General features: G+C 40.7%; 1 protein-coding gene across 1 annotated transcript in view; it reads right to left on the reverse strand.

Moving 5' to 3' along the window:
* The window catches only part of DPP6 (dipeptidyl peptidase like 6), a 768,584-nt gene that overhangs the window by 406,561 nt on the left and 344,185 nt on the right, over positions 1-17,838 (reverse strand). The gene's annotated exons all lie outside the window — the stretch shown is intronic.

Genomic DNA, 17,838 nt, shown 5'->3' on the forward strand with positions numbered 1-17,838 from the left:
TACTACAGCTACTTCTCATTTACTATTACTTCTCTATTCTTCCGTTCCTTCCTGACAGAATTCCATCTGGGCTGTCCAGGAGTTCCCGGATTCATGTCCAATACTCCTTGCTTTTTCTTTCATGCTTTCTATCTTTGCAGCCCTGGGAGCCTCTGCATGGATGCTTCCGGCTGAGCCTTCCGTTTATCATCACACTCTGTAGCATGTCTTAGACTGTTCTTTCATCTGCCTACTACTAAGCTTTCAACATTTAAATGACTATATTTTAATTTCTAAGATCTCCAACTTGTTCTTCTTAAAGATCATCTATTCCTATTTTACAACTTCAAGCTCCTGTAGCACATTGGCAATTCTTTTAGGAACCTGAAATGCCATCTGCTTTCTCAGCTGCCTTGCATTCAGTTGGAGTGTGTTAGCTTGCTGATCTGCTCTACAGAGGGTGATGGCTTCTGTGAGTACCTTGGTTGCAAGCTTTCACCCCGTCTGGATTCTGGGTCATGAAACTCCTGGTAATATGGTGTCAAGAATTCCCCTGGGGGCCTAGCATTGTGGTAAAATAGGTTACGTGGCTACCTGTGCCACTGGCCTATCATATTGCAGGGTTAGTTTAAGCCTCTTTATCCTCTGCTTCCAATCCTGCTTCCTGCAAATGCCCCTGGCGAGGTAGTGAATGATAACTCAAGTACTGGGCTCAGCCACCCGCATAGGAGAGCTGGGTGGAGTTTCAGGATCCTGCAGCAGGCGTGGCCCACTCCAGGCTGCTGTAATCATTTGGAAAAGCAACCAGCAGATGAAAGTGCACTTGCACTTTTGTATGCTCTCTCTTCTCTTTCTAATCTCTCATTGAAATGAATCAATAATTTTAAACACAATAATACTCTTGGGCAGTTCTTGTTCTGTCCAGGTATAGTCTATAGGCCACTGGTGCTGCAATCTTTTAACTGGTGACACAATTCGAGGCTTTCTGTCCATGAAGTCGATTTTAATGCATAGCGATTGGCCAGCCCCTGGCTCCTCATGGACACTGTCATGTCTGACCTCAGCCTGTGTGTCTTGGTAATGTCTTCCTCCTTTCCAATTCAGGTATGTGGACAACTCATCCTGGCTCAATGAGCTGCTGTGTTTATTATTCCATCACTTCTACATGCTAACAATGAAAATCGCAATTGACTTCTATGCTCAGTCTTCCATACCCTGATACTGAGTGTAAACTGGAAGCTAAAATAAATAGCCATTGAGTTTTATAATTTATATTTAACCCTGAGGGCAATTCAGGGATTATTGGAAAGCAACATCTTTTTCAGAAGTTTAGCTCATGTATATGACAGATAAAGACAGAGTGCTTCTAATAATTCAGTAACCTCATTAGCTCAAAGGCATGGTATCATCTACAGTGATGCAATTATTCCTTGTGTAGGACAGTATGCCATGCAAAGTACTCAGGCTCTTTTTCTCAGCTACTTTTCAAAAATAGTTATGTTGCTAGACACCGACATTTTTACAGACGCTTTGGGAACTTCTCTAGATATTTTTAAAAATATGAATTAAATCCCATCATCCTAAAATGAATTAACTGGTTTCATGTGATGCATAGCTGTACCAGGAGCTTGCAGTAATGACAAAAGCAATTGGGTAACAATATGTATACAGCTTTGAAAGGGACCAATTAGAAGGTGATGCTTTCACTATGACACAGAATAACAGACAACACCAACAATGTTTTACAATAACACCTATTGTTCTTCCCATTCTCCCCAGTATTAGGAATGAAAGTAATTTTAAAGGAGACACATCCAATTTATGAATAAGTTCAGTAACTCCATTCAAGCTAGACTGGGAGATTGATGGCAATGTGAAGGATAAGTGTGTCAAAAACTCGAAGGAGACAAAGACTTTTGTGTTCTAATCTGGCAAAGTTCCATACAGGAAAGAGACCCCAGGATGGGATCAGTGGAAAGTATTATTTTGTTGTCAATAGTTTGTATGTATTTCTATAACTATTGACAGTATTTGTTTTCTCCCTCAGAAAGAGTTCAGAAAAAAATTTGGAACCAAAAGAAGCCATTCGTTTTCAGTGTTTGTACTAGGAATCTGAAAGTTCCAATGAAATAGCTTTTCTTGAAGTAAAACCACCCTGGCTTTTCCACTAATGGAGATCTTAACGTGGATGATGTTTAGCAATGAGAAAATGTTCAACAAGAACACAGGATACACTTTGTTTAGCTATACTAGCATTTTGAGTGATAGGGTACCTTATGTGGTACACTGTCAGATGCTGAGACAAATACAGTTAGCTGGGCCCAGCATGGTAGCCTAGTGTCTAAAATCTTCGCCTTGCACACACTGAGATCCCATATGAGCACTGGTTCATGTCCCTGCTTCCCATCCAGCTCCCTGCCTGTGGCCTGGGAAAGTAGTCGAGGACAGCCCAAAACCTTGGGACCCTGCACCCGCGTGGGAGACCTGGAAGAAGCTCCTGGCTCAGCTCCAGTGGTTGCAGCCTCTCCTCCTCTGTATATGTGACTTTCCAATAAAACAAATAAATAAAATTAGGTTTCTTCCATTTCTGTTTGGAGTAAGAGAAGTAGAATCACTGCTATCTTCTATGGATGTTGCTCACATTTCCCCGATACATTCTCATCATCATGAAAGGATAAATTTGTGAAACATGAGCAGCCTGAATGAAATGTAATACCAGGTAACGTGCCTGCAAATCACAATGTGAACCTTGGAGATGGTTGACCTAATTCCCAATTAAACTATCCAGCCATGGCAGACAGTTTATCACTTGAATCCATAGGTCGGAACACAGCCGGTGACGTGTGTTACCTTCACAGATACCCCAGGGACGGGAGGAAGCAGCGACGGCCGTGCCAAGGGACCAGTCTGTTTACCAAGAGTGTGTTTACTCCAGCAGACATCAAAATATATTTCTCTGGGGAAGTCGCTCTGCAAAATCCAACCCTGAATGTAAGAAACTAACCATGGTCGGGATGAATATGGTATTAAACCACCTTATCTGAGTAACAGTGGAGGAGTTAGAGAAAAAGTCATCTTTCACAGATCTTTAGAAGGCTTTTCATCCTGTCTTGCCCAAAGTAGGTCATACTTTTTTCCCCTATCAGGAACTATCTCTGCCTTGGTGATCCACTCTCTGGCATATAAACCTTGCCTTATTTGTGCTTTCTTTTTGACACAAGATTTGTGACTTCATCTCTCCAAGAGACCTGGCACGTAATAATGAATTTCTTTTGAATGAAGAAAATGTATTTACAGTCTCTTGGTATGTTTGCTTCGTAGAATGAAGTCTTTGTGCCATTGAAGTATATTATTTGTAATTATGCTGAAAGTTCTGCTTATAAAGTCTCACAGATATTGTTTTATCTATTTCTTTTAAGTTTACAAGTCTTCAGAACCATCTGTCAAATCTAGTAGCGTAATATTGAAATTCAACACATTATTGGGTTTATTTTAAGTATTTATTTGTTTTCATATTCTTGAAATAGAGCAAAGAAAAAAAAGAGATTTTTCCTATCCATTCGTTCCCTTATCAGATGCCTATTATAGCCATGGCTGGACCAGGCCAAATCCAGAATCCTGGACTCTCTCTGTCTTCCGCACAAGAGGACGGGGCCCAAGCACCTGCTCGGTTCTCTGCTGCTGCCCAGAAGGCATTAGCAGGAAGCTGGATGAGAAACAAAGCAATGGGAATCGTTCCTTGGCCTTTTGGGTGAGATCAAGCACAGAACCAGAGTATATGGGAATCAAATCAGCACGTTGTTATGGAGTCCTCCAACTTTGATCCTGGACTTCCAACCTCTACAACTGGGAGAAAACAACATTCTTTTGTCAAAATCACCCCATCTGTTCTGTTGTGGTATCCCTAGCTGACTAATCGCAACTGGAGCACTCTAGATTTTGATTTCCGACTTTGTGCTGCTGGTCCACAGAAAGGCAAAGATCTGTACACAGATCTTTCATTTTTAAAAACTTTTCAAATTTATATGTTCTATTGGCAACTACATAATGGCATTCATTTGGTCTGTATTAAAGAGAGTTCTACTTTTTCATTTCAGTATAAATAATACAGAAGTATCATGAAGCAAACCCATTTGTTTAAAAAAATAAAGTTATGCTCCAAGTAACACTAAACTATAGCTATTGATGGATTTTAAGAAATGAGAATCCATTTGTCTGGATACCTCAAGACAAATTGCTCAGTAAGACAGGGTCATAATTTTTTTACTCTCACTGTGGTTTTATGCACTTTCTCAGATTCTAAAACAGAAATACTTGTTCAAGGGTAAAACTGACTACTAGGCCTGGCTCTGCAGCCCAGTGGTAGAGTCCTCGGTCTTGCATCTGCTGGGATTCTATATGGGCACTGGTTTATATCCAGGCTGCTCCACTTCCCATCCAGTTCCCTGCTTGTCGCCTGGGATGGTGTCGAGAACGGTTTAAAGCCTTTGGACCCTGCAGCTATGAGGAGGGCCTGGAAGAAGTTCCTGGCTCCTTGCTTCAGATTAGCTTGGCTGCAGCCATTGTGGCCACTTGCACATTTAACCAGAAAATGAAAGATCTTTCTCGATGTATCTCCTTCTCTAAATCTGCCTTTCCAATAAAGATCAACAAATTTTTTTTAAAATGTGATTTTTGTGACTCCTTTTTAAAAATTCATGTTGCCATTGTTTGATAGGAGAGTTTGATAAGATGAGGAGAGAAACCACAAATATTACTCAAAGGAGATCAAAAGCAGAATATGCTGAGAGTAATTGCGAAGGCCAATTCTGCAAGCCAGTTTATGTCTGAGAAGACTGGTGGGATAAGAAGTTTATACAGAAAGAAATTGTTCTATGCTGTAATGAAATAAATCTATTTATTTAAGGACTTTAAATCACTTGATAGGATTTATAGCTTGGACATACAAGAAATGAGAAGGGTGAGGTAGATTTTCAATTTTCCAAGTTGATACTATGAACACTGACCTGTAGGCAAAATGTGAAGAAAGGCATGGATAAACATCACAAGAAACACATCAGAAATGGCCAATAGTGCTATAGCTAAGGGTGAATTCTAGAACATGCGTCGTTAGAAACGACAATCGTTACTGTTAATTTGGCATGTTTTTCAACTGCTTACATTTTGTCTTCATACATGTTCCTTGTCAACCAAACTAGTAAGATCAAATTCTTTTTTTTTCAATTTTATATACTTTAATTTATATTTTTTATTTTATATACTTTTATTTTATTTTTATATACTTTTATATATTTTGTTTTATTTTGAATTTTTGAATTATGTGTTACAATTTCGTATAGACTGGGATTCCACACCCCCAAACTCCCACCCCCTGGCAGATTTTCCCCATTTTACTACAAGGGTATAGTCCTTCATAAGGAATCACAATTCCATCAGTCTCTTATTTATGTGAAGCCTGACATTGCTGGTACAGACAATGTGAGACAGTCCAGCATCCCGTTGTCTACACATTTCCAACAGTTTCATTAGGAATCCATTCCTTTTTTTTTTTTGTCTGGAAGCAGGAATGAATGTTGCATTATTCCCCACATCTGGATATGGTGAACCCCATTACTATATACATTTCCATAATTGAGAAGCCATGAAACAAGGTCAACAACTGGTATGGGTTAGAACAACCACCACCACCACAACAATGACAAAAACAAATAATCTTACACTTGCATTCAGATTGGGAGATTGAGTCAGTGTGTGTTTTTATAAGGCTCTAACACAAAAGGCCAGCTCGTTTAGCATCCCATGTGATGGCCTCGTCTGTGGTATGAAGCATGGTGTGCAGTCCTCTGAAGGAAGAACTTGGCAGGTGGAATTCTTCACTTGAGTCCACAAGGACAGGCACATGAAACACCTGTGACACAGCAAGCACCAGACACAAACACTGCAGAGGCCGTGATTCTGCTTCCCAAGGTATTAGTTGTCACATAAAATGTGCACTTTGGGTTTTATTGGCATTTCTGGTCTGTAGTTAACATAGCTGTCTGTGTCGATGTAACACAGACTGTGAGTGAAGCCTCTAGCTGATCAATGTAGATGCATAAAGGAATAAAAGATCCTATGCTGGATTTTCCTTTAAGATTGTGAAGCAAAAGCTCTATACATCTTCATGCGAATAACTCCCAGTTCTGTTTTTGGTGGTTAAGCTGATAAAGAGCCACATTTTAAGAAAGAAGGCATTCCCTAGATGGATGGAATAGAGACCAGCATGGATTCCTGCCGTCAAAACAGCAGAAAGGGAGACCCAAACAGAGCTGTTGGCTACTCCGTGGTCATTTAGCAAGCACGTGCTTCCTTTTAGCTCGAATCTTCCCGCGGGTCGCAGCAATGGGCAAAGTCATGCATTCTCCTGTTGCTAGTTTCTTGCGACTGCTGTTAGCAGCTGTGGAGGTTGGGAGCAACAGGCACTTGCTCTTCCACACATCTGGATGCCAGAAGTCTGAACACATTTTGTGAAGACCCAAATCAAAGTGTCAGGAAGATGGTACCGCTTGGAGGGCCTAGCGGAGAGCCTGGTCTTTTTTGTCTATAGTTTCCTGTGGTTGTTGGATTGCAACCATATCACTCCAATTCCCATGAGTCTCCCTGTCTGTCTTGTCCAATTTTCTTTGCCTTCTTTTTGTAAAGAACGCATGTGGTCCCATTTCGGATTCAATGAATAATTCAGGATAATCCTTGATTGATAGCAAGCTGCTTAATATAAATACATGAGCCCCATTCTTTGACCATTTAAAGCAATATCCACAGGTTCCGGGGATTAAAACATGGATATCTTTGGTGGAGGGAGGCATTTTTTAGCCTTAAGGCCTATTTCCAACTAATCTATCATTTCAGAAGGCATTCCCCGGGGATGCACTGATTCGATTTAAATAAAAAAAAAAAGAAAAGATCTGAGGAGAAGAGGAAGAGAAAGTCAAACTGATTAAGCTTGAAGTTTCTAATAAATAATCACTTAAGTGAATTTCTGATGATGTTAATATTTCATGCAGAGCTTAGAGTTAGTTTAAACTTGAGGAATATCAAACAGTATCATGAGAAAGTATATAGCCCTGCAGAACTGATAAGTAGCAAAGCTTAAATTGAGCGCTTGGCCTCAGAGAGGAGCTGGAATCATTTCAATTGGGAGCTTCATTTTCCTGTTCCCTCAACCTGCCTTGTTTATTTCCTTCATGTTGCTCCACTTCCCTGATTTCACTGTATCATAGTTATTTGTGTCTCTGACCTTGACCTGCTAAGTCAGCATAAGCCCCCTAAATTACTGCCTCTGGTTCTTGACTGGCCACAGGGTTCCATAACACGGCAAGGAGGAGAGGAATCAGCCCCTTGTATCTCAGAATCCCCGAGGCTCCAAAAATGTACCTGAAACTGATGAATAAGCTCTCACCTAAGCAATGCAAAAACACTTCAGAGAAAAGCCTGGTGTTAGGGGGATGCATCCATTCTTCATGGTTTATATACAGCAGCGCCTTGAAAATCAAACGCATAATGTAGCAATGCCGGAAAGTACCCCTTTATGGATAAATATGGAGACATATTTGCCTAAGCTTATAGTTTTAAAGCAAGCATGAATAATAAGTATCCATTGCAATCCTTTAGAAAAATGGCTCTTTAGTGTAAGAATTCAATAAATAAGCAAGATGCACCTCACAGTGCTTCTAGAATTAATGATGGAAAATCAAAAGAGAGGTTTGGAGATGCTCCCGGGACCCATTTCTCAGCACTTGGGAAGGTTGCAAAACTCTCTGTCAGGTTAGTAGCAGTGGAAACTAATATTTTATTTCATGAAAATGCATCACAGATCCCTCTTTTCAGATCGGTTTCGTTAGAAGAGTGATTCCAATTCACTGCTCCAATTCAAGTAAGGCAGATGGCACTCCTCAAGGATTGCGTAAGTCATAGGACCTTGCTGGTGTGGCAGATTCTGAAGGCTACCTCCTCCACGTGGCCTCGGCCTCTGCCAGTCCTCCAGAGCCTGATTTACAGCTACAGGCGAATGTGACACAAGCTGTCTCCTTGTTACGTACAGGATACTAGTTTCCTCCAAGGAAGAGAAAGAGATGATGTGCATGGTGAATGTTTGTATTTGTTCCGCTAGGATGTGTGGAGCCACAGTGGACACTTGGCCAAAAATGCCAAGGAATGATGGGGAGAGTCTGGCCTGTGACGATGTCCTGAGCCACGGAGTGAGCCCAGGGGTGTCTTTGTGCAAACATATTTGGTGCATTTGTGCTAGTCTGACACCTGCAGAGACAGGCATTTTGCAATTCTGACGCCTGCTGTTTTAACTGACCGATTGTAACTGCTGGGTTCCGGTGACAGCACATCGCTGAGATAAGCCATGGATCAGTTGATCAGTTCCACACGCATTCTGAACTGTATTCAAATCTTTATATGTACACAGGTGCCCTTTCTTTCCTTTTTTCTTTCCTTTTTTATTATTATCATTGTATGATACAGTTCAATAGGTCCTGGGATTTCCCTTACGCCCTCCCCAAATCCCCTTCCTCTTCACCAGTTCCCCTATATTATTACTATAGTAGATTCTTCATAAACAGTCATATGTCCATCATTTTGGGCATGAACAAAGACAGAGAGTCCAGCATCCTATTGCCAAAATATAGTAAATAATTTCATTGGGAGTCCATCTTTGGAAGTAGAGATGCATACTGCATTGTATCCTCACATTTGGATATGTTACCATACATCCCCTTAAATGAAAAGCCACAATGCAAAATCAACAACAGGAAGAGAAGCAGAAATTTACAATGCCATGGAGTTAAATAACATGCTACTGGATATGATAGTCTCAATCACACAGTTATTGTACATTCCCTTAAATGACAAGTCACCAAAAAACTCAACAATGGGAAGAAAAGAAAGAATTTAAAAAGGCATGAAGTTAAATAACATGCTACTGAGTGACTAATGTGTCACTGAAGAAATGAAAAAGAAAATCAAGAACTTTCTTGAAGAAAATGATGCTACTGGATGGTTTGAGTCATTGAAGAATTTAATGAGGAAGAAAGTGTTTTTGAAAAGATGAAACTAAATAATATAGAAAACCCATAAAAATCCGTAAGTTACAGTTTCTGTTGATCTTTGTTGGTGAGATATTTCTCCTTTAGGCAACAAATAGATAGGTTTTGTTTTTTAGTCCAGTCTACTAACCTGTGACATTTGATTAGTTTAAGTCATTTATATTCAAAGCTAATATGAATGGGTGGTAATTTGGCCCTGTCATTTTAGCAATGGATTATTCATTGATTTAGTCTTCTGTTGTTATTTTACTGGGATGTTTTTCACATTTGCCTTTGGTTTTAAAGATTTATTTTTTTATTATTATTTTTTTTATTGGAAAGGCGGATATACAGAGAGGAGAGACAGAGAGGAAGATCTTCCGTCCGATGATTCACTCCCCAAGTGATTGCAACGGGCGATACTATGCCAATCCGAAGCCAGGAGCCTCTTCCGGGTCTCCCACGCGGGTGCTGGGTCCCAAAGCTTTGGGCTGTCCTCGACTGCTTTCCCAGGCCACAGGCAGGGAGCTGGAAGGGAAGCGGGGCTGCTGGGATTAGAACCGGCGCCCATATGGGATCCCAGGCGCGCAAGGCGAGGACCTTTAACCACTTGCGCCACTGCGCCGGGCCCTGCCTTTGGTTTTGGTGGGTGCTATTCCTCTTTGTCAAGAGAACATCCTCAAGTAACATTTGTAGGACAGGTTTGGAAGAGGCATAGTCTTTTAACTTTTCTTGACTGTGAAATAATTTTATTTCATTTTCAAAGACAAAGGAAAGCTTTGCTGGGTATGTTTTCCTGGGCTGACAATTTTTTTCTTTTAGAATCTGGAATATGTCACTCCATTCTCTTCTTGCCTGTAGAGTTTCCTGTGAGAAGTCTCCTGTGAGTTTAATTAGCATTCCTTTATATGTCAGTTGATTTTCTTTCATATGCACATTTAAGGATCTTTTCCTTATGTTCAATTGAAGACACTTGATTATTATGTGCCCTGGTGAAGATTGCTTTTGTCAACACTGTTGGGAGTTCTGTGCCCCTCCTGGTTGTTGTTTCCCAATTCTTTCTCTATATTAGGGAAATTTTCCCTTATTATTTCATTGAATACACCTTTAATCTCAGCTTCTCTTTCTGTACCTTCTAGGACTCCCATAACTCTAATATTTAGCCTTTTAATAGCATCACTTAATTCTTGAATACTTTTTTAGCTTGACCCAGCTCTGCTTCTAGCTTTTTGTTTGTTTCCCACTAGTGACAGGAAATATCTTCCAATTCTGAGATTCTTTCTTCTGCCTCCTTCATTCTATTTTGGAGACTCTCTGGTGTAGTTTTTTTTTTTTTAAGATTTATTTTTTTATTTTTTATTGGAAAAGTGGATATACAGATAGCAGACACAGAGAGGAAGATCTTCTGTCCGATTATTCACTCCCCAAGTGAGCGCAATGGCCGATGCTATGCCCATCCGAAGCCAGGAGCCTCTTCCGGGTCTCCCATGTGGGTGCAGGGTACTAAAGCTTTGGGCCGTCCTCGACTGCTTTCCCAGGCCACAGGCAGGGAGCTGGATGGGAAGTGGGGCTGCCGGGATTAGAACCGGCGCCCATATGGGATCCCGGGCGTGCAAGGTGAGGACCTTAACCACTTGCGCCACTGAGCCACCAGGCCGGGCCCTCCAGTGTAGTTTTAATTTGTTCCACTGTATTCTTCATTTCTGATATATCAGCTTCCATTTGATTCATTTGCAGTGTGACATGTTCCTTAAACTTCTTTAATTCCTGCATTGCGTGCTTCTTGTTGTTAATAAGCTTTATAACAAGTGTTTTAAGTTTTGTATTTCCCATTTTTTCAATGTCTTCCTCAGTTAACTCTGAGGTTGACAAAGGGTTTTGTTCCTTTGAAGGGGAGTCTTCAGTAATATTCATTATGCCTTTGTTTCCTCCTTTGTGCTTGGTCATTGTACGGACGTATTTTGACCCATATGATGCCAAAGTTGGTATTATTTTCCCTCTGGGACCAGCGCAATGCACTATGGTTAGTGAGTTCACTCCCAGCTCAGCTCATACGCAGCTCATTGTTGTCCCTGCAGTCTTTTTTTTTCAAAAATTTTACTTACTTTTCTTGCGAAGTCACATATACAGAGAGGAGAAGAAACAGAGGAAGATCTTCCATGCAATGATTCACTCCCCAAGTGAACGCAGTGGCTGATGCTATGCCAATCAGAAGCCAGGAACCTCTTCCAGGCCTCCCACTCAGGTGCAGGGTCTCAAGGCTTTAGGTGGTCTTCAACTGCTTTCCCAGGCCACAAGCAGGGAGCTGGATGGAAAGAGGAGCTGCCGGGAAGAACCGGCACCCACATGGAATCCTGGTGCTTTCAAGATGAGGACTTTAGCTGCTAGACCAGTCCTTGCAGTCCAAGTTCTTAATCTGCTGGACCTCAGGTCTGAGTGTCACTCGAACCTATCCTGGGTAAAACTTTTAGGATACCACATTGTAGTTCACTGAGCCAGAAATGAATTCACTCTCAGCTTGGTGCAAGTGCAGTGTTGTCCATATAAAAAATGGCACCCAAGTTGGCTCTAGGGGTTGGACTTGGCTGTGAAATCCACCCTGCTCCTGCACTGCCCATCTGGCACCTGCCACTCTGTCTGTGCTCCTGGTCAAATCAAACAGACCAGCAGGACGGGCAGTTCTTTGGGTTCACCTGAGCTCCTGGCAAACACCCCTTCCCACATTTTTGCTGATGGAGTTCAGATTACCACTGGCTGAATATCACTGGGGTATAGGTCACTGCAACGCCACACCATTGTGTCCGCTGCTTTTCTGTGTCAGTCTCAGGTGCCTCTCTGCTGTCATTCTGTCCTCTCTTATATTCTGGAATGTGCCCTCACTGCTTCACACTAGCTGATGTTTCTATCTGTTTCAATGTGTCCTTACTCTAGTCTGCCATCTTGATTCTCTCTGCTCCTTTCTTTCCTTCTAATGATAATGACTTGCAGTTTTCATGAGATTTTGAAAATGGTTGACGCACTACTTGATGACAACAGTAAGAACCAACAGCTGCAGCTCAAATCTAGCATCTAGCACCCTGGACTAAGACAGTCTGGTCCTGCATCCTTCCATCTTCCTCACGCCCTACACAGACAACTCTATGACCTCCTATGACTCTGAGTCTGGCTGCCCTCCATCCTGCGGTCACTTCACACTGGTTAGGGCTTACGGTGATCTTTCGTGGACTTCCTTGCATCCCTACTGGATCTTTCAGTGCTTCTAAGTGGCTCATTCTTCAGGCTTCTGTCCTGTGTTCTGCATTATCAAAATAAATATCCGCAACATACATTTACAGCAACCAGTCTCAATTAGCACTAAGCAATTCACCTAAGGCAGAAACAGCATTAGCAACAGTAGCACCAGCAGCAGTCAAAACACATCTGTTTCATGTGCAGAATAGACGCCACTTGCCCCAACCGGTAGGTTGGCAGTGGAGAGCACACATAATGTGAAACAAGCTCTCCAAAGACCTAAGACTAAATATTATATTTAAATTTTAAAATTTGATAACCCATATGTTACTTATGACATACACAAAAGATAGTGATGTAAACCATTCTGAATTTTTTGGTAGACATCATCTGGGACATTATCATGAGATAAGCCAATTTAGGTTAGAGACTGGGTACTGATGCAATCTAACATACAGCAACGAGTCTCATAGGCCGACAGGATAAAACTCACAAAAGGAACCAGATCCACAACCACACTCATGAGATAAATGTCAAAACTATAAAACTTGCAAAAGTGTCTAAGATGTTAGAAATGAATTGACCCTTGAGGGGATGAGTCTTTTGGGGTGCTGACTATATTTCACTGCTTTTTTGGGGGGTGCTGATTTCAGGATCACGTTCAGTTTGAGAATTATTCAGAAAACACATACATGTATCTATATGGAATTTATACATAACATTTATGCATACATAATATGTAGCAAAATATGCATTCCATTCTTCAACACAATTAAAAAAATAATTTTTTCCCAGGATTTTTAAGGATAAGATGAAGGTTAGGTAATCATATTAAATTTAATTGAACATTCATATTTCAATTCCATAAAGATTCATTGTATATTATGCTCCAACCCAAAAGACTAACGAGTCTTCTATTCTGATAACCATGATTGGACTTAACCTCATATACTACATAAATGTATAGTTTTTCATCATAAATCACTGCCCATCTCTAGTGTGAAAATTCATGAAAATCTGGCATCCAAGCTGCTTGAATACATAAATCAGATACTGCTGGATTTTTATAACCCCACAACGACTGTAGCATGGCAGAATGTCACAGTCCTTCTCATTAGAATGCAAGATTTGCAACTGCCAAAAAAGACATACGCTCTGTGTGACCTATTATAGACGCATATTTAATATCTGCAAATAAAAAGGTAACTTTGAGTCTATTATTCCAAAGAGAAATTTAGAAAAGAGCACGGACCAGCAAGGGAGAAATGAATGACAAAATTGAAAAGGACACATTCTCATTTGCAGAATCCCTTTGGAACGAAGATTACTTTAAATGCTTTTAATTTGATTTCTCAAACATAAATTGTGCCTAACTGGTAATCATTAGACTGTGCTATGGAACAAGGAGCCACGCTGTTCAGAACGATTGCCAGTCGACCCTTCCACACCCTGGGCCATCTAGAGGGCATGCCATTGTACTCTACAGAGTCTTCTCACCAAGCTGAAAAAGAGGCCTGGGAGTGTCAGAAAGTATTCCCACCAATCCACTCACAATCCAGTGAGTTCAGAATGGAAGAAAACTGGTACCTCACTCTGAATGCTAATAAATCAGAAAATGAGACTGGAAACAACAACAAAAAAATTGAATAGTATTATGTTTTTACAGCCCACAGCCCATTCTGTCTTCTTTCACTCCCACATTTCAACTAGCACTCAGCATGGCATTCCCAGATCCTACAGGGAAATCTTTAATGTTACATAGTTTAATAGGCACTATCAATTGATGCGAGGATGCCCTGAATAGGAGAGAATTTAAGGAAGCTCAGCAGCCACTGGTGAGTTGATGGGTTTAACATTCTCTCTCTCTCTCTCTCTCTCTCTCTCTCTCTCTTTTTTTTCTGGCAGAAAATTGAATGTAGTGCAGGAGAAGGAAAATGGAAAAAGAGTGATGGGTCTATGTGTGTGGGGGAAGGGGGCAGTGGTACAATAATCATGGTTCAACCTGCACATCTGATTAGACTCAGGACATATACAATCCCTGCATAGCACCAACTTGAAAAATAAACACAACCGCTGGAGACCTCACACCACAAAAGGATTAAGCAAAGCCTTTTGTACTTTTATTTTAATAGAACAATAAAGGAAACTCCCTCTTCAAAAATCTTCCTGGAATTCAGTGATTTCACCAGGGCACTGCCATTGGCACTGGCTGCCTCTAGCTCATTGTTGTTGCTCCTGACAACTGGCTGCCAGCATTCAAAGAGATAACAGTTTGCAATGCGTACATTCTCCATTGCAGGAGGGATGGAGCTGCGCCAGAACTAAATGTGAAACAGTCTCAGGATGCGCAGCAGTGCTGGGGAGAAGAGGGACCGACATGAATTCTACTGCAGGAGACCAGACCTAGGCTGTTCTCTCCTCTGCTGCAAGCTGTGGGTTGAGCACAGGGAGGGGAGGCTCCCAGGAGCCTCTCTGACCTTGATTGGTTTACTGCCACCCTTGTACTCCATGTCACACTGTTGCGGCCCCCACTTCTGTGGCAGCAGCTCTGAGCAGCCATGGCATTCCACAGGACCAAGGGACACACATATTTCGATGTACTTTGAGAAACCACCTAACACTTTACCGCCTTCTGAGTCCCACAGGAAGCATTCGACAACCACAGAATCCAGTTTCAATAATCATTTACTTATTTAAAGCAAAAATTCAGTTCAAATGCAGTTGCACTTGGATGCACACTCCACAGATCCCAGGAGAGGCCTATTTCCTTTACATTAATTGAAAATACGTAACGTCTCCAGCTGTGTTATATCCCTGTCAGTATGATCAGAAAACAAAACAATGATTTGTCTTTACTCATCCTGCTCTAGCCTCTCTCGGTGCTGCTCATTTAAATTGGAATCATTGAACTGATTTTTTGCCTTGTGCATTCAGAGGCACTTTGTTAAACCCTGAGTCCAAATGTACTAGACAACTCTGACCTACTCACAAGACTAACTTTCACCAAATTGTTGTTGAAGCCTCTTGGATGTTAAGCAAGTGTTCGTGGTATGTTAGGGTTTTCATAGGCAGGTTTAATTTTTTATCCCCGTCACATTCTAAAACTAAGAGCTTCTTTGAAAATATACAGCTCAGAATATTTAATGAAGAAATGTGCAATTTAGCATATTTAAGATACATTAAGAGTTGTGCATATACTATAGACATCAAACCCCGGAATACTTTCGTTACCCATGAAATAAACTCATCGCTGTTTGTGTCACTTCGTTTAGTCTCCATGGCAATTGCTGATCTCTATCTTTATGAATTTCTCTCTTTGGGAATCATACAATAGATAGACTTTTGTATTTGGTTTCCTTCACTTCCTGCAGTGCTTTCAAAGTTTATCTATACGGTAGCAAATATGAGTAATTCCTTCCACGTTGTAGCTAAGCAATATTTCATTGCATGGACGCTGCACTTACTTATCCAGTCACTTGGTGATGGATATTTGGGATGCTTACACATTTTTGTCTGATGTAAATAATGTTATTAGGGATATCAAATTCAGGGTTCCGGAGCGGCTATCACGGAGTCAAATTATTATGTAACATCATAACTTAGAGTTCAAGTTTTAGGGATCTCTCAAACAGTTTTCAATACAGGCTACATGATACTCATTCCTACAGTGAGTGAACTCAACGCTTACATTTTCTTACCAACACATTTTACCTTGCCTTTTCGATTTGTTTTTTTAATTTAACATCATGCTCGTGGGTATAAAGCAGAATTTGCAATTTAGTCTTTCGTCTTCCTGGAGATGAATGATATTGAACATATTTTTCTACGCTTATTTATCTTTCGTATTTCTTTGGTGAAATGTCTACTCAAATAAAGATTCAAATATTTAGAAATCTAATACTTATTTGTCATCTGTCTTGGGTTAAAAGGGGTTTTTGTAGTTTTATTTTTTCTTATTTGAAAGGCAGATTTGACAAAGAGAGAAGAAACAGAGAGAGGTCTCTTCCCTCAGCTAGCTCAGTCTCTAAATGACTGTAACAGCCAGAGCTGAGCTGAGCTAAAGGAAGAAGCCAGGAGCTTCTTACAGGTCAGAGGGCCAGATGCTTGGAACATCTGCCACTGTTTGCTTAGATCATAAGCAGACAGATGGATCAGAAGTGGAAAAAAAATGTGACATGAACTGGAGCCCATATGGAATGCTGACACTCAGTTAGGAGGCTTAGTTTGCAATGCCACCATGTGAGCCCCACAAGTGCTTTTTTTTTTGGTGTTGTTTTTTGTTTATTTGTTTGTTTTTGTATTTCTTTTCACATAGAGTAGAGTCTAGACTTTCAGCAGGTATATGGTTTAAAAATATTTTTCTCCCATTCATTGCATTATAATTTTATTTACTCATGGAGTTTTCTGATGCATAAAGAATTTGAATTTGAGAAAGTACAATTTTTCCTTTTGTTTGTGCTTTTGGTGTCATATTTCAGAATTTACTGAGTGAGAGTCCCTTCTTGTGCATTGCCTTCCAACCCTTATAAGGTTTAGCTGTTGTGTGGTCATAGATCTACACTGGTTTGATTTTCACATATGTTGTGAGGTTGGTCTCAACAGGGGCTGCTTTGCCCATTACATCCTGAGGCTGGCCCAAGATCCTTTCTACATTTGTAACTTATTTAGAAGATGGAGACAGGAAGACAGAGATCCCTGTGTCTGCTGGTTCAATCCCAGATGTTTGCAACAGCCAGGGCTGCATTGAGCTAAAGCCAACAGTCCAGAAGTCAATCTGAGTCTTCCAGGCAGAAATCAGCCAACCAAGTACTTGGCCATTCTCCTACTGCTTCTACAGCGTGCAGGAGCAGACAGCTGCAAGGGGGAGCAGGAAGAGCCAGGACCACGCCCAGCCACTCTGATGCAGGCCACAGCTTCTCTGCTGCATCGAAGGTCCTCTCCTTTAGTTCCCTCTCCAGGCCTAACAGCTGTGCAGTCTATTCACTGAGGATTGGAACTTTGGTTTCCTCTTATTTTATTCTTGCTCACACACATAGCTAATACGAAAGAGGGAATAGATAACATTTACCTATTGTCTTCTCTACGGCCTCAAAGTTCCTATGATAACTTCTGGAAGGTCATCTTACAGGAAAAAAGCTTTCTTTACTCCATCTCACCATCAATCTCTGTCTACTAAATTTTAACCACTCCTTTAATATGTCACATGTTACCCTCTATATGAATTTTCTCATGCAGAATATTTTTTCTCTAAAGTCCTATCATGCTTTTGTTTTAATCACCCAGTAACACATGCATATGTATGTATTTGTTGTAAACGTTCATTACAGATTTTGATCTGCTTTTCCTTGCCTGAAAAATGTCTGATTCTGGTTTATATTTCATTTCATCAATCATTTCTAAAAAGTAATATTTTTATTATGTCACATATAATATATGTTGTTGCAACAGTATCCTTAATTCATTCATAATAACCAAGAATTATATGTGCTACACGAAATTACTACATGGTCATTGGAATTGTTTTTGAATTCATCAAGCATGACTAATAGATTGTGAT

Source organism: Ochotona curzoniae, unplaced genomic scaffold, assembly GCF_017591425.1.
Source record: "Ochotona curzoniae isolate NIBS_2020 unplaced genomic scaffold, NIBS_Ocur_1.0 contig_4105, whole genome shotgun sequence".
Lineage (NCBI taxonomy): Eukaryota > Metazoa > Chordata > Mammalia > Lagomorpha > Ochotonidae > Ochotona > Ochotona curzoniae.